The sequence below is a fragment of the Pseudopipra pipra genome, chromosome Z, assembly GCF_036250125.1.
Source record: "Pseudopipra pipra isolate bDixPip1 chromosome Z, bDixPip1.hap1, whole genome shotgun sequence".
NCBI lineage: Eukaryota > Metazoa > Chordata > Aves > Passeriformes > Pipridae > Pseudopipra > Pseudopipra pipra.
The window spans coordinates 60,657,102-60,679,627 of NC_087581.1; positions in this window are offsets into that span (position 1 = coordinate 60,657,102).

The following is a 22,526-nucleotide window of genomic DNA, read 5'->3' on the forward strand; positions in this document are numbered from 1 at the left end:
AGGAACACACTGCTTGGTCATCCACCAGACAACCTCTGCTTTGGAAACTCTTCAGTACTGGATGTCAAGATAAAAGAAAAAAAAGAAGAAGATGGTGGAATGGCTTGTAATAAATAGTTGCTGGTTCATCTGCACTTCCCAGCGTTGAAGTCTGAATGTCTGTAGTGTCAGTCCCTGGGACCTGAGTAACCCCAGTGCTTGCCACTGGAACTTGAGTAGCTGCACTGCTTATTGCAGGGAGAGAAGCAGCTGGAGTTTGAGTGGCCCCCCAGTAAATGCAGTGCCTGGTGCAGGGACAGAAGTGGCCGCAGTGCCTGTGACTGCAGTGCTTGTTGTGGGGTCTGAAGTATCCCCCATGCTTGTCAGCAGAATTTGTACAGCTGCAGTCGCTCTCCTTTTCCTTCAAGCTGCAGTGCTTGTCCCTGGGTTGGGGTGACCACCAATCGTGGCTCATGCCTAAACAAGATCTCAGCCACAGGCAAGCCCATGCTGATTCCCAGCAAAAGGGCCAGGCTGGTTGCAAGGGTAATTCAAAGGACATTCAAAATCTTCAAAATTCTCAAATATCTCTGCAGTCAGCCTAGAGGGTGAGGAGGAACACCAAAGTGATTGGGAGAGATTTAAAGCCTGGAGGGACTTGTATGAAGCCTGAAGGAGCTAATAATTCACAGACTTCCTTGTTATTCCCCAGTTTTATACCACGTTCAATGTACCCCCACATATGTTTCTATGTTAATCCCCTTGGTTTGTATTGTTCAGGGCTTGTCTGGACTTGCCCTCACATTTGTCCTGCCAAAAGTTGTTTACTCCCTTACTCTCCCCTGGTTTCCCGCTCATCTCTCACTGATTGGCTCATGGGTGCTGCAGTGCAGAGTGAGCTCCCATTGGTCCCTTTCCCCTGGATACTCCTAAGTTCCTCCCACCTTCTCCGTGTTCCCCCATCCTGTATTCCCCTGAGATGTCAATCTCACGCTCCGCCCCAGTTATCAAACCTTCCTTTATCCAAACCCTATATAAGTCCTTGTTCCCCTCAATAAACTGGCCATTGCACCCTGACCTTCTACTGTGTCAGAACCCTTTGTGCAGTGTCGCGTCCCTATTCCCTTTTCCCACGGGCCGTGGCAAGAGGGCTTCCAAAGAATGAGAGATGGAGGGAAGCAGGGAGGCCATTGGCCTGCTTGACCACAAGGACACATTGCTGGCTCATGAACACCTTGTTGTCCACCAGGATCCTCACATCATAGAATCATAGAATCACAGAATCATAGAATCATAGAATGAGCTGGGTTGGAAAGGACCTCTGAGATCATCAAGTCCAACCCTTAATCCAACCCCGCTGTGGTTACTAGACCATGGCACTAAGTGCCACATCCAGTCTCATCTTAAAAACCTCCAGGGACAGGGAATCCACCACTTCCCTGGGCAACCCATTCCATTTCCTGATTACCCTCTCTGTAAAGAATTTCTTCCTAATATCTAACCTAAACCTTCCCTGGCACAGCTTAAGACCATGCCCTCTTGTCTTACCGACAGCTGCCTGGAAGAAGAGACCAACCCCCACCTGGCTACAACCTCCTCTCAGGGAGTTGTAGAGAGTGATGAGGTCTCCCCAAGGCTAAACAACCCCAGCTTCCTCAGCCTCTCCTCATAGGACTTGTGCTCAAGTCCCTTCACCAGCCTTGTTGCTCTTCTTTGGACCTGCTCCAGCACCTCAGTATCCTTCCTGAACTGAGAGGCCCAGAACTGGACGCTGCCGAGGAACACAAATTGGAATGGGAACACTTCCAGGCATGGAGGGACATTTACGGGGCCTGAAGACATCACATTTTATGGACTTGCATGTTTATACTCAGTTCTGAACACTGTTTAATGTATTTCCCCCATTTTGCTGTATTAATCCTACTTGTTTGTATAGCCCATTAACTAATTGACCCAGCACCTTGAAATTCTTTTTAATTGCCTTGGTACTTCTATTAATGTCATCGCTGCCAGCCTGGACTACCAACAGTGGATAATAATCTGAGGGACAAATTAGCTCAGAGAGTCTCCTACTAATATCCCTCACTCGTGCCCCAGGAAGGCAATAGACCTCCCTGTGGGATGGGTCCAGTCGACATATAGGGCCTTCAGTTCCCCTCAGAACAGAGTCACCAACTACAACTACCCTTCTTTTTTTCTTTATAGCTGTGGTTGTAATCCATCTGGTAGACAGGGTGCAACCATGAGACCCTCCAGACAGATCTTCTTCCTGACTGTCCTCTATCTGATTCTCTGGGTCCAGGGTCTCATAACTGTTCTTTAAGGGCACCCGGGGAGGTGATGGGGGTTAGGAGGGGATTCTTTTACTTCTCCGGTCATGGACCTGTTTTCGTTCCCCCCCATCTACTTGGTTTGCTCCAACTCCCTGATGGCAGGAGGGGCAGGGCTTCGCCATCTCCTGCTGGACTTCTTTTGGGGTAAAAAGGGTGTGACTCCACCAGTCAATTTCCCTTTCACTTTCCCTAATGCTTCTTAGCCTCCCTACCTCTTCCTTGAGCTCTGTCACCAGGCAGAGCAAATCATTCATTCACCTGTTCACACTGTACACAGATGTCACTCACACTGTCCTCAGGCACTAACACCAGGCTCAAACACTCTGCACAGCCAGAGACCTGAACAGCTGCATCCAATTTGGTGTCCTTCTTGGGAGGTTCCGTCTGTGTTAACACACCTCTTGTGATAACAGGAGCAAAGGCTTTCACTTTTTTGGAAACGATGGCTGGCTTTAGTCGAGTTGCAGGGCGGAAGGAAAAAAAAAAAGCTCACCCAAAAGACCTGGGAGGTGGCTGTGCCCTTCCTGTTTGCCCTGCCTGAGTGAACTCCTTCTCCCATGAGCTGCTTCCCAACAGGCCAGCCCTCAGCCTGTGCTGGTGTGTGAGGTTATTCTTCCCCAGGTGAGGACCCTGAATTTGCCTCAGTTGAACCTCCCATGGTTCCTCCCCGGCCTGTCGAGCTCTTTCTGAAGGGCTGCACAACTCTCTGGGTATCGCCCACTCCTCCCAGCTTTGTGCCCCCAAAAAACTTGCTGAGCAAGCATTTCTCCCTCCATCTCCTAAAGCAGTTCTGCAGAAAACATGAGAATGAAAACCTTAGCCCAGGCTCCATGGAGGATAAACATCACCCCACGGAACACAGACAGCAAGAGTGGTAGTATGGATCGAGTACCTGAACACATGTGCAGGAACACTGAGAGCAAATGAAACAGCATAATGGCCAGCATCTATGCAACTAGTCGAATAAGTGCTTGTAACAAATTTGTTTTAGCACACTATGGTCCGATCTCAACCCTTCTCAAGCCCATTTTCTCAACCCTTTGAAGGACAGCTTGCCAAGAAGTACTATCGTGGTTTATCCCCAACTGACAACCAAGTACCACGCAGCTGCTCACTCACTCTCTCCTCCCCTAATTCCCCCTGTCTGGTGAGGAGGAGAACTGGAAAGAAAGAAATAAACCTCGTGAGTTGAGGTAAGAACAATTTTAGAATTGAAACCAAAACCAATAAGAACAGCAAAAGTATTTTGAATGGGAGTGTGACAGAGACCGAGAAAAGCTCAGGCACATGGTGTGATTCTTGGCATAGTCCTTTGCAGGGCCAGGAGCTGGACTTTGATGATCCTTGTGGGTCCGTTCCATATGGATATTCTATATAGGATATTCCACACTTCCTTTTTTCCCCTCCCTTTGTTTTTGCCTTTGTTTTTGAATTTGCCTTTGTCTGACATATCCCTTAGTCAAGGTCTCACACCTCAAGCTATGCTTGCAGGGCATATTTCCTTCCTGCTGGCAAGGGCTAAATTAATGCAGATAATTATGTAAATAATAATGCAGGTAATAAGGTATTGCATTCTTATAATTTTTATCATTGCAGATTAATGAGGGATAATTTAATGCAGAAATGTCAGAAATTTTGGGATGGGTTCTAGATTTTGATTTTAGTAATTCAATAATCAATAATCATTCAATAATCATACTTGTCAGCAGTGTAAAAACACACCATTTACAGCATTATCCAGAATACTGCTTTCTTAAAATATGGGTAGACCATATGTTGAACACCATAACACCCACACCCAAAGAAGACAGGCAAAGAAACTGCAGAGATGTCTTGTTTTCCCTGGGATGCTGAGCAGAAAAATCTCAAATTCAGAGGGGTTCAAGTTCCACCACTTTGTGGACCAGACTTTTATTCTTAATACCATCTCTCATGTCTGAAAATAAATAATATATTTTAAAACTAGTGAGCAAAGAGATTCACATCAGCTTCTGCCTCGTGCCAGCAGCAATACAGGTTAAGCCTGTGCAACAGGGTCCTGAATCTTCTTGCCTCCACAGAAGTGGAATTTCTTTGGCCCTAGTGCAGGGGGCATGTTTTAGGCATGCTGGAAGGGGCATCCTGGGAAATGAAGTCCCAAATGTACTCCTGCACACATGGGCATTGGGATACCCCATGGTGATTGGTTAAGAGAATCACGTGTGGTTTTAAAGCGCATGTAAAAGATGCTGTTTGCTTCCAATAAACAGATTTGGTTGTTTGAACCCTCAACCAACCAGGTCGTGTCAGTTTATTATTTATTATATTAATAAACGCCACACCCTGGCACAAAGCAAGCAATAGAGTCATCCAGAAGCAATTTTCAAAAGAATATCCACCCGTGAGGAATGACTCTTTTCAAATGACATTGAGCAGGAGTAACAAGGGTACATATTTCAGCCAACACTGTGTTTTTCTCAAACGAAATTAGGATAGCAGTTGCTAGGTTTTTCTTCTGCCTATCTTGTCTCTCTAAGGTAAAATTTGCTGAGCAGCCATTCAAAATCTCAGCAAATATCTGAAACACATAGTCAATTGTTTTAAGAAAAAAAATGCATTAAGATGAATATTCAAGTGCATACAGAAATGTATTAAATACTTCTAGTTTTTACTGAAGAAGTCACTCCTACTTTTAACATTTGCATAAATTTATTCTGTCTGGATGTAGGTAAGACTTGCTAATCACAATTCAGGCTTTATTGAATTTATACTTTCAAAAAAATTTAAAACTACGTATCATTTAATTGACTTATTAGAAACACACAGAAGAGTTCCAGCAGTTAAAGGAAGTTTTCTACTACCTGAAGAAATAGTGTTTCCTTTTTTAAAGCTTCTAGAGCCAAAAGTTCATTCCATTCTTTCTCCTGAGAGGGCATTACATCAGTAGAGACACTGTCTCTTACCTCTCCCAAGTAAAATACAAGCTCTATATCAAACATTCTGCATGAAAACGTCCAGGAAAATTCTGATATGCATTTAGCAATTTAATTCAGCACGTTTAGATGCAACATTTTTCAAGGTTTCGTTTAACAGGTGCTTTGAAGCCTGCCAGACTCAGCTGTTGTCCATGTGAGGAAAATGTATCAAAGCTGCTTTACCCCAAACTCTCATTGCTCTGCATTAAATGAAATCAACCTCCTCTGGACATTGCTGGAGCAAAGTCCCTGTGCACCAGGGTGACCTTTGCTTACTCCCATGCTGTATGTGTGCATAGGGCATGTGACTTTAGGGTGACAGATCCTTTTCACAAAAGTTCTTGAGCCTTCAATTTTTTTTTTCTAATTGGAAGGAAAGGAAGATTTTGTATATTTTGCCATTTAGTCTGATTCCATTAAAAAAAAAAGTCAGTTTTCAATTCAGATCCATTTAGCTTATGTGCTTGCTGAAAAACTTGGTCAAAGTTAGTAAATTTCCATAAAACTTTTCTTCTTTGAGAAAAAACAGACTGATGTATAAGCCTTTCACATTACACTCAGATGCCTTAGAGCCGGCAGCATTTAATGCCAGTGGCTGGAATGAGCAATCCCCCAGATTGCAACTGCTCTGTGAGGATGAATAAAGATAAGAGATTGGTCAGACGCTGGAGCTCTTAGACAAGAGTAATTAACATTTTGACCTGTCTCCAGAAATGGATAGTGTAGGTAGTGAACCTGCTATTAAAAGAGTAATTAGCAGAAGGGATGCGCCAGTCTTTTCTGCTGCAAGGCCCAGGTAGAACAAGCCTGAGTAGTTCAGACTGGATTCAGACAAGGACATGGACTACCATGGTGATCCCTCCAAGCCAAAGCAGGTGGAAATCAGAGAAGGTGCTGCAATCAACCTCTGCCAGGCAGTACTGCAGCTTCCCTGACACCGCCCATCTCTCAGCAGTTTCCCAACAGAAGGTCCAGAAAGGGCTTTAGACTCTGATTCTGGATATATTTCCTTCCCACCTAGGATTATTTTAGAGGAGCTTCCTTTTGTTTCACAGCCAGACATCTCAGACTTGAGACCTTGCTGGGGATGGAAGGAAATGCCATCTGCTGGACTTGGTTTCCTTACAAAGCAGAAAGTACATGTATGTTGATGTGTTCCAGGGTAAAACTGATCTTTTCAGGTAAATTTTGTGCCATCTCCTCTGCAGATAGTTTTTTGCACATCTGGGAAAAGAGTGGTTTGTTTTTTGGTGTTTTTTTTTTTGTTATTGTTTCATTTTCCATCCATCTGGTTGACCAAGAAAAGAGAACCAGAGAAACAATTTACTGCTTTGAGATGCTTTACTTCTAACCATGGAATTCAAACCAAGCTTTACAGCCACCCACAAGCCTGCTGGACAAACTCCACAATACAGAAAAAATGACATCCCTTTGGGGTTTTGCCCTGTCCTTAGAAGGCTCCAGGTAGGTGACAGCAGAAGATGGGAAATTTCCATCTTACTTCCTAGGTTAATTCCAACATCTTCAAAGTAAAAAATAACTGTGTCTGAATTTCATAGTCCTTCTGTGATGTTTACTATTGTTGCTATTTATCTGGGGTACACCGTGGCAATGATGGGAGTTAGAGAGGAGATTTTCAAGTGCATTCTGTAAAGACCCAGATGTAAGGCTTTGGGAGCCAGTGCTGAAATGAGAACTTTTGCCATTCGGTCTAATGTCAGTGATGAACGCTACCAAAAATCTCACTTGAAAAGTCTCCTATCAAATTCTGCACGCATTTATCTCCAGCGACTGCAGTGAGAGTAAGTACTGGACACTAGAGAGGACAAAAGCTTGGAAAGCTGTTCTTCGTGTAGCTGCCTTAGCCTTCCAGTGTCCTACATGTTTATCATCCTGTTACAAGACTGCTTCCCAAAATATGCAGAGCATTAAGTCAGGGAACAAAAACAGCCATGAGAATGAGCTAATAAAAATATAGGAGCTCCTGTAGCTCAGAAAGTGTGTGAGACATTAAGCTTTAGATACTTAGGGCTTGTATTGAAATCACTCTCAGTCCCACATGGAAACTACTTGCATGTAATTTCCAGGTCTACATCTGACCAACCAAGAAAAACAGACGCTGGACTGTTGAGTGATAGCTCTACAAGGTTCAGATGCAGTGAGATGGTGCAGAGGGAACTAAAGGTAGCTCTCAAAAGTAACTTAGAGGTATAGGGTTGTGTGATGTTTATATTTCCACCTTACTTTCATCTTACAAGTGTGTATTTGTGTGTGGCTTTGGGGCAGCTATTGCCGCAGGTATAGTCTGTTTTACAGAAGGCTATCCTGCAAAAGCAGAACTGTAACTGCACGTTTCCCTGAGATTCTTGGTAATTTTGGTCATTGGCTTGAACAGGTTTTTGTTTAACGGAATGACTGAGAATGGCTTGGGTTTGGGTTTTTTTTCCCCCAAAAGTAGCTTTGTTTGCATGTAAATAAGGGTATTCATGCACAGCCAAGAGTGCTCTTCAGTTACTTTTCCAAATTATTTTTTTAAATTTTTCAGTGAGGACAAACAATGGCATTCCCTCTCCAAGAGGACAATTAACAATCACACAAGGTAAACAGTGTGCATGTAAACGATTCAATCATTTCAGTGGAAACTGTACTGTATAAGAATGGTCAAAGGATGCAAACCAGTCAAAGGCTTCGATTGGTTCACAAGCTGCACATGTGCTTAATGATAGAATTAAAACAACTTAGAGCTCTTCACAAGACACTTCAGAAACAGAAAAACATGGATTACTCATATCTCACATCCATAATGGATAACTCTGCTATCAGCCATTGCAAAACTTTTATGTGGTCTTCCTATGCTAGTTTCTACACACCAGATTTGAAATTCAGACCATATGTTAAGATACTGTCAGAATACCCCAGGCTTAACTTATATATAGTTTCAGAAACAGGTAGGAAAATGGGACGAGTGAGCATAAATTGCCCTTGATTTTAATGCAACTCCATAGGAAACCCAATGTGTGCTTTTCCCTGATTGAACGATTTTCAGTGAATTCTCTTTCAGTAAATCTTTGATAATTTCTAATGGACACAGTACATTGAATAGCTGCCCAAAAATGAACACTGCAGTTCCACTTCATTGCATTTCCTGAGACTTACATAGCAATCCACTTCAAATAATGATTTTCTATCTTTAGTCTTCTTGGATCCTCACATATCCATGTAAATTCTAACTCTTTAGTGGTGTTGTATGTCAGAATAATAATTTAGTTCACTGCAAACGTGGCCTTGCCATATGGTAGACACTGCAAACGCTAAACCTTCAGGGTTTTCAATCTTTATGAGCAACATTGTTTGTACATCCATCACTGTCCTCGTGACCATCTTGAGCTAGATTTTTTTTTTCCACCAAGATAGGCTGAGGCTCTTGTCCTTTTGGCTGTTTGCTATGGCATGAACTGAAATGAGCCGAACCAAGCTAAGGGAGTTGAAGAAAGCAACTCACAGCACAAGGCCTGGATGATTTTGGAAGCACAGCATACAAAGGGCGGGAAGCAACAGTAGAACGGCAGGACTGCATCCCCCCACCCCTGTGCCAAAAGGACATTGTGGGGTTCACGTTACAGGAAGGTTGCCCGAGGAGCATCCTGGGAAGTGAAGTCCCCTCGGTACTCCAGCACGCCTGAGCAGTGGAGTACTCTGTTGTGAGTGCTTGGTAGAATCACGTGTTGTGACGTTTACTTTCAGAGTGCGTATAAAAGTTATTGTTTGTCTCGAATAAGCCGATTCGGTTGCTGACCCCTCAACGAAGCAGGTGTGTTCTCATTTATTATATTAATAAACCGCCACAGGATATGATGCATTTCTGCTGCTCTCTTCTCTATGCTCTGTGGGAGTCCTTCAGCAAAACTTTGGATGTTTTCCTTGCAAACCGGAGCAAACCAGAAACAGGGTAAAGCAATTAGATGATGTCCAAAACCAGCAGAAGCCCCACCAAACTGCACGTCTTGGCAAAAAAGGAATAAGCAGTAATGAGTAGAAGGTTTGATATATATACAGTAAAGAACTGAACACCTGTACTAGTTCTTAACAGAAGTAGTTACTTCTTTACAGCATCTCTGTGGTGGCATAACCCTGCAGAGCAAGTCTTGCCACCTTTCACACAGGAGCAGGCTGGTGAAGCTGTGCCAGTAAAAGCTAGTAGGATGTCACTGACTGGCTGGCTACTGTGCTGTTCTCTTATTGAAGAAAAGCTGGCAGGTATACTGAAGCTTAATTACACACGTACTCAAAGTCCTGTATTTAATCTGCATTCCTGTTCCATCATCTCCAAAAAATTTTCCTCTTTTTGCCCCCTAATGACTCATAGAATGACCCATAGTGTCCTTATACACAGCACTAGCCCGTAATGCCTTTTTTTATGAAGGGGGAGTCTATAATGGCATTTCTCAATACATGTACTTGTGCATATTTTATTTGTGTGTGTGTGTGTACTCTCCTGTCATGCAACAGCTAACAAATCTGAAGTATAAAAAAGGCAGTCCTGAGTGCTGGTAGAAGAGAAGTCTCCCTCCAAACAAGCATATAATAATCTACTGGGAATTGTTCACCCTCATGCATAGAACACAGAAGTTTCCTCCCAGAAATTAGGAGAAAAATGTGTCCTGGAAGCAAGATCCTGAGAAAAAAGGGTTGAGACTTGCAGTTACATGCAGATCTAAGGTGCTCCATGATAGTTACAACAAAGGCAAGAAATTCACCTTTCTGAAGAGGCAAAGAATTCTACTCATTTTATCAGCTGCACAGCCATTCTTTATCAAAATCAAAGGGTAAAAAGAGGGCCTGGTTACACCAAGATCTGTGAGTCAGATTTAGTTCTCTGTTACAAATTTCTTATAGGGGTTAGGATTAATTACTGTACCTCAGGGTCCCATGGCCTTACAAGAGAAGCAATAGTGCTAGTGTATAAATATGATTCAATATTATCATCATCATTATCATCCTTGTTACATTAAGTGTATATTAACGATGTAGGTATCTAAAGAACCAGGCAGTGTTTGTAATTCGTGAGCTATAGATTCCATACCATGTTTGAAGGAACTATCTTAATGCTGTAGTAATAATATAAATGCTACTTTTAACAAACATGGGGAATGAGGATTGAGTATTTTAGTGATTAACTCTGTGAACTTACTGAGACTGCATCAATGGAAAAACTCCTCTGTTTAAAATGTGGTGTAAAGTACATTGAACTTTGAAGGACAAAGATGTTTTCTCATTTTCTTTTTAGAACAAAATTATTCTCACATATATATATAAAAGTCTAAAAATCAGCTCCATTACTGTAAGATATTCACTCAAATACTTTTTTATGGAATGTCATTACATGTAAAGCATACAAGACCATATTAATTAAAAGTCAACCAATAAATAACCCAATTTTAAATCATCCTGCAACCACTGTTGTACAATGCTAGCAGGATTTTTTTTTTCTCCCATTCTGCCACTTTTTTCTGCCACTTGTTTTAGGACTCTTTGCTATAGCAGGATGTTGAGGGCAGCTTCTAGGATTTCTCCACTGGGCATGCCCATGCACAAAGGGAAAGCTATGGTTTTATTTGTATTATTCAAGGTCCAGTTTAGGCCACTCCTTTGCCAACAACAATGGTTACAACATCACTGACAGCTCCAAATATGTGCCTATTCATTGGTACCTACAGGAAATTGTTTACACCCACTCCTGGAGATGTGCCTGGGCTCAAGCTGTGTGCAAATGCAGTATACTGGTGAATACACTGAGGTAGTTCCAGCATGGGCATATAGGAAGTATGTATCAATCGCTGTTCTGAGGAAGGTGAGGAATGCAGAAGACCTTATGTGTGGACTGCTTAAAAACGTACAGCCCAGTTACCTTTGTTATGGGACAAAGGAAAAATGGGAGTGGAGGAGTGGCAGAAACTTTTGACCTTTCATTTCTTTTATTCCAGTCTCAAGGAAACGTCTCCAGAAAAACTACATTTGTTTAAATACAGTGACAAGTGGAACAGTTGAACCACTGGGAGACAGACATGGTTGAAGAAATCTTATGGCCTTTGGCCTGGAGGAACAGTCTTCTTGACTGTATGGCTCTTTTGTGGCCTTAAAACCAATGTATTTGCACACACTAGCAATACTTTACAGAATCCTGCTACACGGCCCAGAAGCAGTGCCTGCACTAGATCTCCTCGTGACATAACCTAAAAACTAAGCTGATAGCTAAAATCCATCATAGTCTCTGGTGAGTTGTGAAATACCAGACTGCAGGCACTCAGCCCGTGAGCACAGTAGTTCCTGCCTTGTCGAGGAAACAAGATCATGAAAGCCCAGCAACACCTACCGACCAGAAGCTAGAATTACACAAATCTGCAAACAACATGTCAAGATTTTAATAGTGAGCATAACTAATCATGAAAGTATAGCTTAGCTGGAGGTAAAGTCAGGATGAATCTGTTATAGCACATCTGCACAGGAAGAGCTTAAGTGGTGAGCGTGAGCATGTTCTTAAAATGCAGGCTGTAGCTGAAACAGAAGTGATGGCTGTGATGTAACAATGTAGGGAGTACACTGTACAGAGGTAAATTAAAAAGACATATATGTGGGTTTTTTCTGGGACATTTTCTGTTAGTTGAAGTGTCTGAGAGCCACATGTCCTCTAACTCAACCACAGTTACCAAGCCTGATGCAGGCTCTGCTAACTGCAGATGTATGGTAGTGTCACAGAGGTGCACAGATTAACATTAAAGAACTTTCTGGTATAAAAATCTGTTTAATCTATCTGTGCATCTAACCCCAGCTAATGAACAGGTCTGACCATATGCTTTCAAACATGTGAGTAGACCCGTGCAGCTGTGGGCTAACTGCTTGAAAAAGTTCTTTATTTTCAGAAAAAAATATGACAGGGAGATGTAGGACAAAATAATAACAACAAAAAAGAGGAATATATGAAAGAATTTTTTTCTTCTGTTGCAGAGTGGTAAATTGTTGAAATTAACTGAAATTTGTCCTAAGGAAGAGCCTGTCCAGAGTAGGTGAGGTAGTCACCTCTGATATGAGACTTTACGTGGCTACTATCATAACAAAAGTAGGCTGGTGAATTGGAGGGGAGAGGTTGTATATCCTCTATTCACACACTGCCCACTTCCATGGAAATGGTGTGTCCAGCTCTTGCAGCCACAGTTCTAGTAGATGTCAAAAACTGGGCTACAGATCAGAGAAGAGCTGAAAGAAGAGAGATTTGAAAGACACATCAGTGAAAGACTTGGGAAAGTAAATCTACTTATGCAGAAAATAGGTCGATCAGCAAGAGGTTAATAGTAACTGCAGCAAAACTCTTATGAACAAAAACTCTTATGAGTTCTGAAAGCTGTAAAAGAGAAGTCTAAATAGAAGTTTTATATTGATTCATTGATGGATAATGGATAGAATTGGCCTGAAAAAGAAAAATGACTGCAAGATTATTTGTAGAGTTTAAGCACCAAAACAGCAAAATCTAACCTAGAGGCAAATTCGCAGGATTTTTTTTTACTATAGGCTGATATTCTTGCCAGAAGCTAACAGTGGATATTAAAAAGGAAGCAAATTTGTCTACAATTTAAAAGTCTCTAAAGAGCACAGAGGTGTTGCCAGGCAGAAGGGTGGTAGGAGACATTAGACATACTGAGAGGCACAGGCAGTGGCGTTCCAGCTCCAAGGCTGCACTGAAACAGACACTGACATACCTGTTAATGGTCTGACTCCCCATAGAACAGCTTGCAGGAAAAGGACTGAAACAGAAGGAAAGCCAAATGGTTTGTTCTTTTTCTCCAGTCTTTTACTAATTCAGTGGATGAATATAAGCAAAATAACAGCCTGGGGGATTTGTCTTTGCACAGTTCATATCATGACTGCTGACATTAGCAGAACTTGAACTCCTTCAAGTTTGGGGTTTTTTTTGCAGAGAGACTCAAGAAACAGCCTGAGAATGACCATTTACTCATATAGGATGGGCTTGTGAGGTAACTATGCTTCTACATCCAGAAAAAAATAAACCACAATTAAACAAAACCCAACCAACAACAACAAACAAACCAACCAAATAGAAAAATGTAGCCCATAATAATTTCAACCTGTAAGGAAGAGAGCTCCTTTCTGGATACATCTTTTTGGATGTCTGATAACCAATGTGGGACACAAGAGCTCAGTAAAAAGTGAAATTAAAAGCACACTTCATGAATGAGATAAGCTCATGACTTGCAGGTTTTGTTGTTCCAGTGAGTGCATCAAAGTCAAACTGTGCACTAGTTGGGATCAATAAGGAGTTGTGGTGAGACACTGAGCTGTAGCAAATGCAGCTGGTGCAAAATTTTGAAGGCTAGTGGACAAGCAGCTCATTTTGACGAGGCCAAAAAATGCAGACGTACAAGCCTGCTGTTGAATGGTCCTTTTTTTTAAATGATTTTCTGGTGATTCAGAAGAAGCAGTATTTAAACAGACTGTGCAGTATGTAAGAGAGGCATCACTGCACCATGAGCAAAGGACTGTACCTAGTCTCATTTTTCAAAAATGAGTCTACAGAAATAGTCCTCCATTATTAATGTTAGTAATGATTTCTACATCAACTGTACTGGTCCTGTGGAATTGACTTCATTCTAATTCTGACACTTCTGGTAGTCAAAGCTTGCCACTTTTCTTCTGGCAGACTGAAAATCAAAGATGTTTCTCAAGAAAATATGTTGTAACAGATGTTCCTTCTTGAATTTGCCTTAAATTTTTCTACAAGGTTTTTTAGACCAAAAGGTCTGCTTAATTAGTTTTCAACAATATTTGTGTTCAATTTCTCTTTTAAAAAGATACAAAATCCATTTACCTTAATTTTAATTTTGATTTTTCAAAACTAAGGACATTTCTACTTCTCTATCATTTTGCACTTTGAAGAAACAAAGAGAAAACAAGAACATTAATTTCCCCCAAAAGCCTCTTCTTACTCTTCTGGTCCTCCTCTTTTGTGGGAAGAAGTAAATAGAGGCAAGAACACGAAAGAAAGCACAGTAAAAAGAAAGCATTTAACAAAAATTGTTTAAAGCCCTCATTTTTGAGCATAAGCCCCCCCATTCTTTACTTTTGAAATTGAAGTATATTTTAAAAAGACAAAATAAATGTTTTCATTCTTTCCTGTTATAAAATCAAAATTTGAAAGAATCTGGAGTGTTACTGGAAAGAATTCTGGTAAAAAGTATATACCAGTTCTGCTCTCTGGCAGTGGCAACAGCAGCATTAATACCTCTGAAGGCCAATTATACTTCTATTATCTCCATGTCTCGCCATCCTGACACATATGACCCTGGTTCCTTCAGTCATTTTTCACAGATGTCCTTAACAGCCACTTACTTTTCTGGCTGGGGACCACAGCTCTTTTTTCTTAGCACTGCTGGTCCTATTCTATCAACAGAACTTGTTTTTTAACTCAGCCAATTGCACTGACAGATAGACTGAGTAAGAACGATATTTCAGCGTTTTACTGAGAGCAATATTTGTGATACGTGCAGTTTTTTCTTCACCTTTCTTCAGGTTTTTCTCTTCTGTCTCCCTTGGTCCCACCCTTGGAGAGAGAGAACTTGCTATGACTGCCTATGAGACACAGAAATCTCCTTTTAGTCTTCTGTGGGGGAGTGAGTTTAATGGTATTTGCTCTAATTTGTTTTTCTGTAGCTGCCTGAGCGCATCTGTATGGTATGACCTGGCTTTCATAAAAAACACGGTTTAGAAAACCTTAATATTTTTTATAAAATGTTCAATGTTCAAATTGTATATTATGTCAACAGTTTCAGTAAAAATAAATCTCTCTGATAAAAAGCCATTTTGGTGTTTCCTCAGGGCTAAGCACTTTCCCATGCTTGCCCAGATCAAACAAGAAGGATGCTTCAGGTCTGCACCTCCTGATAGTGCACTGGAGGATATTTATCCCATTCTTGCCTCCTTGAAGTCAATAGGAATACAGATGTCAGTAGGACTACTGATGTCACTAGGACCTCACTCTAAGCAATCTAGCAATCTGCATCACAACCTGATGTTGGGGAAGAAATGGTGCTGTGCCAACAGTCTCTCACATTACACTCCTGTGTGGCCTGCAGTGGACTTTGGGCACCACCAACCCAAACGCAGAGGACACTCCCTTATGGGTTCTCCACCAGCTCTGGCTCAGCTCGTTCAAATGAAAAGCCCATCTCTGCTGTGGCCTTGGCAGAAACAACTTTGGGGTGGGGGCAAAGGTTATGTGGTGTCTTGAAAACTCATGACTCAGCAAGCTTTTCAACATGGAAATGGCTTTTGTTGGTAACCAGGGACATGCTTTTCAGCAGTCGGATAGTTCATTTATGTTATTGCTTTTTAATGCTCCTTCTCTGACCACTCTGCCCCCACCAGTAGAAAAAGCAGTGGCCCCACATCAAGAGAAGAGATGGGCATGGGGCTGCGGAGCCTCCAAAGGTGGTAAAAAGTTCCCTCCTCCCTGTGCAGCCAGCTCATCCAGAGGCAAATAGGTTAGTCCACATCCCTGTGCCAGATCAGTCCGTTGTCAAGGTCCAAATGTCATGTTCAGGACAAATCCATCTGCTGCTGCTGTTTTTATAACAAGTTTTTAGAATTTAGAATATTTTCCCCATGCCTTCCTTGTTGATTTTATTTCCATTATCATATTCTACTTTTAAAATCTGAATTTGATATTGAATATTGAAAATATCAAAACGGGGTCATACTGTGAGACTCCCTAGAACATGCTCCTTTACAAAACTGGAATTGTTTGACACTTATTTTTATTCTTACCATGAAATGTGTTGCCTGAGGCTTTGTGTATGACACTGCATCCATATCCATTGCAAGACAGAAAACAAATGATTTCCACTTTTCTCAGAGGGGATGAGAAATTTTTGAAGCAGGTCCAATTCTGATTTCCTTTCCTCTCTTTTCCTTCCAAAAATGCACAAATAACTACCAAAATATGTGTCAAGTCTGCATAATTTCACCAGGTGTACTGTGTGCAAATGGTTAATCACACATAGAATTTCCTTTGTATTACTAAAATTACTGTCAGAATTTACTTTGTACAAACATGGAGCTGGAGTGTCTTTGAGCATATTTCTGCCCTGATCAATGCAGAGGAGCTGCCAAACAGAGCCAGAAGAGTCTGGAAAATCCTGTGGAAAGTAGTACAGGACCAGTTTTTGCAATTCTCAACTCATCACAGGCACATTATTTCGCTAACTTGCATTAATACCTGTCATTGTCATATTCAGCACTGTTAAAATCAATTTCAATCTAAAATGTTTTAGTTCTATGGTAACTTCTAGAAAGTGTCTTCTTAATGGCCTGATAATTTCAGTGGAAAGACTCGCAATGACTTTGCCTATAAATCTTTGGCTCCATCTCAGAATGCAGCCTCCTAAAATGGATGGAAAAGGCCAGATGTTTCACTCCAAGATTTTGCTATTACTTTTTTCCTCTCTGACTGTGTCCATACCTTTTCTGTCATTAGGTGGATATAGGTTTAAATGCACAATGTAAGAGTGCTGGAGTTCCACATTTCGGGGGGCTTTTAAGAGCAGGTTAGACATGAGAATTCAAGTCAGGAATGTTTTCAGTTTTTTTCACTGACTCTGCCTTGCAGCAGGGGAATAGACCTACTGACTTCCAAGATCCCTTTTGTGAGCCTCTCCAAAGCATAAATGCTGTACTTCTGTGTTGCATTTCTCCATCTGAATTCATATATTTTCTCCCTGAGGACAGCTGTGTGTGCAATCAGCCACAGCCTCCTTCAGGAAGGTCTGCATGTTTAGTCTCCAGACTATCATGAAAGAAAACATCATTAAGCAAAGTAGGCATTTGACACAGTCTTCTGTCATGCAGAAAAGAAATTATCCCCTTGGCCTTGCTGAAGCCACTGATCTTTGGTCTTTGATGTCATCCACTGCATGCAGCCTTCTGTCTGCTGATAAGTTGACAGAAAGTGATGTGAGAAGAGGGATGTGCTTGTGCGTTACAGTCCTTCTCAGGTGATAAAACAGGTATTTGTTTCCCCTACTCCTACCACGACTGGGGTTGTATTCTCATTATATGTGCCTGGTTAAGGACTCCAGTTTTCAGCAATGCAGCATCACTGTCAAATGGAAAGAAAGAAAAAAGTAGTGACTGTCCACATGGCCAGCATATGGGGTGTCTGGTTTGGGACATTTAACACAAATCCTACCTAGAAAAACTGAGGCACAGTGAAGTGGCTCATGAAAATACATCATGAATCAGTTTGCTTGTGGGGACTCCAAACACCTCCTTTCTCCTGATCTCTGCCTTTAGACATGTGGATTATCATCTCTAGCCACATGTCCTCCAGATGGTCAGACCTAAATTTAAAAGGTCCCAAATTAAAAGTGGAGCCCACTGAGGCTCTCCCTCTTGCCCTAAATAAGGCAGTTTGCAGACATCTAGCATCAGCTTCCAGGCTGATGTTCATGGAGCAATGCTTGAGCCTTTGTTTCCTCTTTCCTGCCAGAGAAGGGTTACAAAATGGCTTCCCTCAGTCCCACATTTAGTTGAAAAAACTTTCCTACTCCCTTCATCTTAAGCTGCAGTGGTCTGAATTTCTGGAAGCCATGGGCCTGCTTCTTTTTGTGAAGTAGGGTGAAATGGCAAAGGGCTGCCACCCCACTGACTCCACTTATTTCCCTTAGTAATCGCAGGTGATGACAGCCAAGGGCTGGTAAAGCAGCTGGATGTTCAACTTTTCAAAGAAATCTCACAGCTCTAGCATGTTTACTCTTTTTTCCTTCATGCCGTATCCACCCCTGCTCTTACGCAACATTTGTTGACTCATCTCCTCACTGGGTGCATGCTGTGCTGTGCCCTCTGCTCACCCTGCTCCTGCCTCTCCTCTTCCCGCAGCCTATTTCAGTGGCATGGCAACAGGCATTTTTGGTAAAGGCACAACCAACTGAGAGATAAGGCACATTATTGAGATTCTGCACAACCCTCACAGCAATTTTGTTGCTGGTGCGTTACCATGAATCCTTTCAGAGGCAGAGACAGCGAGTGCAGGCAGGGTGGTGTGGGGGAAAGGGAGCAAATGGACACAGATGGCTAAGGGCAGGAAGGCAGGTTGCACTAGAGCAGGAGGAAACAGTCGTCCATCTCACTCTACTTCCCAGTTCTGCCAGCCCCTTCATCTCTGGACAGTATGCTGCTGCTCAGCTGCTCCTGCAAGACTTGGTGTCTTCGAAGAGACCACCTTGATCCCCCCTTTTTCAGATGAAGATGCCCAAACACTCAGATTGCAATATAATATCTTCTTTAGTGTTGAGTTGGAAAGCAATTCAATTAGATCCTCAGATAGGGAATCGGTTGTCCTTGCATCTAACCATCTGTGGTTGCACTCATTAGCTTTGATTAATGATGTGATTACTGTCCATACCAAAGAGTCATAGAGTCATAAAATCCTTGGCCATCTACCCATCTCACCCCTCCAACCTTTCCAAAGACTAGCCCAGCACTTCTTGCAGCACAAAACCCCTAGAGGTATGTCATGCATTCAAGTCAGCTCTGAAATGCGTGGGAAACAGCCAAAGGTTGTTTGATATGCAGGTAGGAGAAATCATTATCAAAACAAACAAACAGAGCTATGATGGGAAATTTCTGTAAATGAATTACAGATTACAAGGTATCAGTTATTATTTAAATAAACAGAAACAAATATGTATGCATACTTTTCTGTAAACAATACATATAAACATGCATATGTACGTATCTGTTCCTTTATCATGGGTTTCATTTGCATACTTTCTGGCTGTCATCCCTCAAGCTGTGTTTGAAAGAAGAAAAGAAAACAGTAGGAATGTGTGGCACAGTGGTTTGAAAACTGATTTTTGAAGCACTTTGAAAAGAGCAAAGAAGGAGAAAATAAGAACAGAGTTCATCATGGCTCAGCAGAAGGAGTCACAGAGCACCAGAGGCTTTGACAGAGCATGCTTGTGCCCTGGCTCTGGTATCTTCCCATGAGCTCTGAAAAGCTGCTGAGAGGTCAAGGTTTGGATATCTTTAGAAGGATGGTCTTATTTGCTGTCTTCTCCAATTGCTTACATTTAAAATCTCTAACTTTTCCATCATGCTAGCATGTTGACAGTCATTCAGAAATGGGGAAAAAAATAAAATCACAAGCACTGTTAAAAAAAGGCAGTTGCTTAAGTACAACTGCACATGATCAACCGATGTGCAGTGCTCCAGACTGAAAGAAATGTGCACTGGTTTTGCCCTCCATGCTCCCCACATAGACAGGACTAGGTAAGGGAACATTTTCGGCCAGAATATCTTGAAAGAGGGTGGGGAGGTGACAGCTGAAGGTGTCTATTCATGCCATCAGGGAACAGCATGTATCAGTGTCAGAGGAGCTGAGGCAGTCCATCATATCTATTTCTGCTAACCTTGGAATACTGTCTAGCTGGACTTATTCAGTCTTTCTGAGTAGCTGGGCTGGACTCTTTGTCTTAAGTCTTCTGGATGAGGAAGGTGATTTTTATGGGTTTTAGAGTGTTTAATCAGGTGGAGAAACACCCTTGCTGTTTCCCTCAAGGGAATTACCACAAAAAGAATGTTAAATATGTGGACTGTAACAAAGTAATGTTAATCACATAACTAATGACAGTTATTATGAGGATTAAATAATAATTTTCTGTAAATTGGCTATAGATACTAATTATTGTTAATCAGCATCATTCTTAATATCGTAGTTCTTGCAGGCTTTGTACTTTGAAAAGATGTATTTAGCATTGCTTTGAGAAGTATTTACTCACATTAATATTTTAGTATAGTTTCTTTTTGGTTTAGGGACGTAGTGTCTTTACATGTAAATGCCTGAATGTTTGAGCACCATTTAGAACCTCCTTGATAGCAGGGCTCGTTAACACCGGACCAGATTTCTGTTCAAATCTTGTTCAAACTTACTTTGTCTTTTCATGATGATAAAAGGGACAGGAGTTCATTTACTGGAGTTTCTGCCCCAATATTTGTCTTTAAACCAAGACACAGGTGATACCAGAAGTTGCACTGGTAAAAAGGCTCTACCTTTGTGATAATCCACAAATTAAAATAATAAATTTGCCCTCAACAAACATTGCAGGACCTGGAAGAAATCATTAACAACCCACTGGTTGCAGCTTAAAGTCCTAATGACATGCTAGCATGAGGTTCATTGAGGAGGACATCACTTCACTGCACTGCCAAACGAAGTGCCATAGCAGCACAGATGGATGGTCTGAGCTCCTGTCCCATCTAGAATAAAATCTTTGCTGGGCAGCACAGGCTGCTGGCATATTTTTGTTCCCTACTGCAGACAGAGCAACCAAGCTCCTCATGTGGCTCTACATGCATCAGGCTCCAGAGAATTTAGCACTGGATATTGACATCACCTCTGTTGTGGTGGGGAGTTCCACCAAACCTCATGTAGTGGGACTCCTCCTGAGCTCTGTCCCCCCTGAAACTCCAGCATTGCAGTCTTAGAGGGAGGTTAGGGCAAGTTTATGGATATGAAAAAGCCTATTGGTTGATTTTGGACCCCACAAAGAAATGCAGTGTGTTGCTCAGTGACTCCTTTTGGAGTGCTTGCTCAAAGACACAAGAAAGGAGCAGGAGAAGCAGAGAGAGTGCAAGGCTGGGGACGGAGTCCACAGGTGTGTTGATAATTCCTCCAACTTCTGTTACATCTACAGTGGTGGTGGCTGCCCCGCCCAGCCCTCACAGGTTACTCCTGAAAGATGAATGAGGTGAGTGGGAAACCTCTCCTGGAAGCACTAGTTTTCTCTCCTCCCCATCAGTACACTACTTCTGTCTCCCCAGTGATGGGCTGGAAAACTCTGGCCTTTACTCTGTCTTTCTTGACTAGAGGGAAGAAGTAGATGATATGCAGATTTTGTTGAGCACATATAAGATTTTTTCCTTAAGTTCATGAATTCCTTCTTCCTCATCTCTAACACGGACCAAAAGCTCCTAGACCATACTGGGACTTTGAACAGACAGGTGATACACAGAAGGCTAGCGCAGAGCACATGTATAGTGCCGTTCACAGGTCTGTAGGTGGCCAGGACACAAAGCCTTGCAAAATGTGAAAGCTTATATACTGCATAGTTTAGATCTTGTTTATTGAACAGGTAATGCAGCACTTAAAAGCACGCCCTGCACTGGTGCTATTTCTGCATGCAGCCATGTGTGCACAACACATGCACAGCACAATATCCTGCCCCTGGCTACTTCTGCTGTATTTTAATTTGCTGATTTACAGTGCTTGAGCCTAACAGTTTGATGTAGGTACCAACACACCATGCTTGAGGCAGGAGTGTTGTCACAGTTTCAAAGAAAGCACCTTCCTAATGCCTCTCTTTCTACCTGGAAGCAGCACTGAGGCATCCTTCGAGTTTACTCCTCATAGTCTCCAGAGATAACGCTGAAATCAGGAAGAATGAAAAATCTAAATAAATAAAGAGAGAGCTGGAAGTTTCACCTCACAATGTATTTTCTGACACAGATGGGAGGAGAAGCTGCAAGTGCTGTCGCACCACACAGCTCACACACCCCATACATGGGCTGAGGAGGAAATCCCCTCCCTGGCAGTCGCATGACTATGTATGTTCTCTATTCCCACTGCTACCATCTCTCTTCTTCAGCATGTTTCCATGGCAATCGACCCACCAGGCTTCATCCAGTGTTGCCAGGACCTACTCGCTCTGCTTTAGTCCTATGGCACTAGCTAGAGGCTCTTTGCCCCAGAGACATCCACCCTCTCCTGTGCTTTTTTGTGCGGAGCAGGAGCAGGTGGTGTGAGGCTGGGCTAGGCAGGCAGACAGGTGTCACATCCCTGGGACCACACACAGGTAGCTTTGTACTGATGGAGGGTTGTTTCAGAGACATGTTCCCATGCAGCACTGAGCTCCCCTCGCATCCTGAGGTTGCCTGCTTCATTCTTCCCACTGCAGACCACTGGGATGAGAGGCTTTGGGGTGCAAATCAGGAATGGCAACAAGTCACTTTGGGAGGATGAGAGTGAGGGAAAAAGTCTGATGAGAGTAGAACATGGGATTAAAATGCTTAATGCATCAGGCTACCTGCCATATAATGAAGACTCTAGCCTAGGAAAAGGAAGGAGCTGTAAAAAGAGACAGTACCAAACCCTAACCAGATCTTTTCTGAGCACCCCTGCACGAGGTGGAGGAGA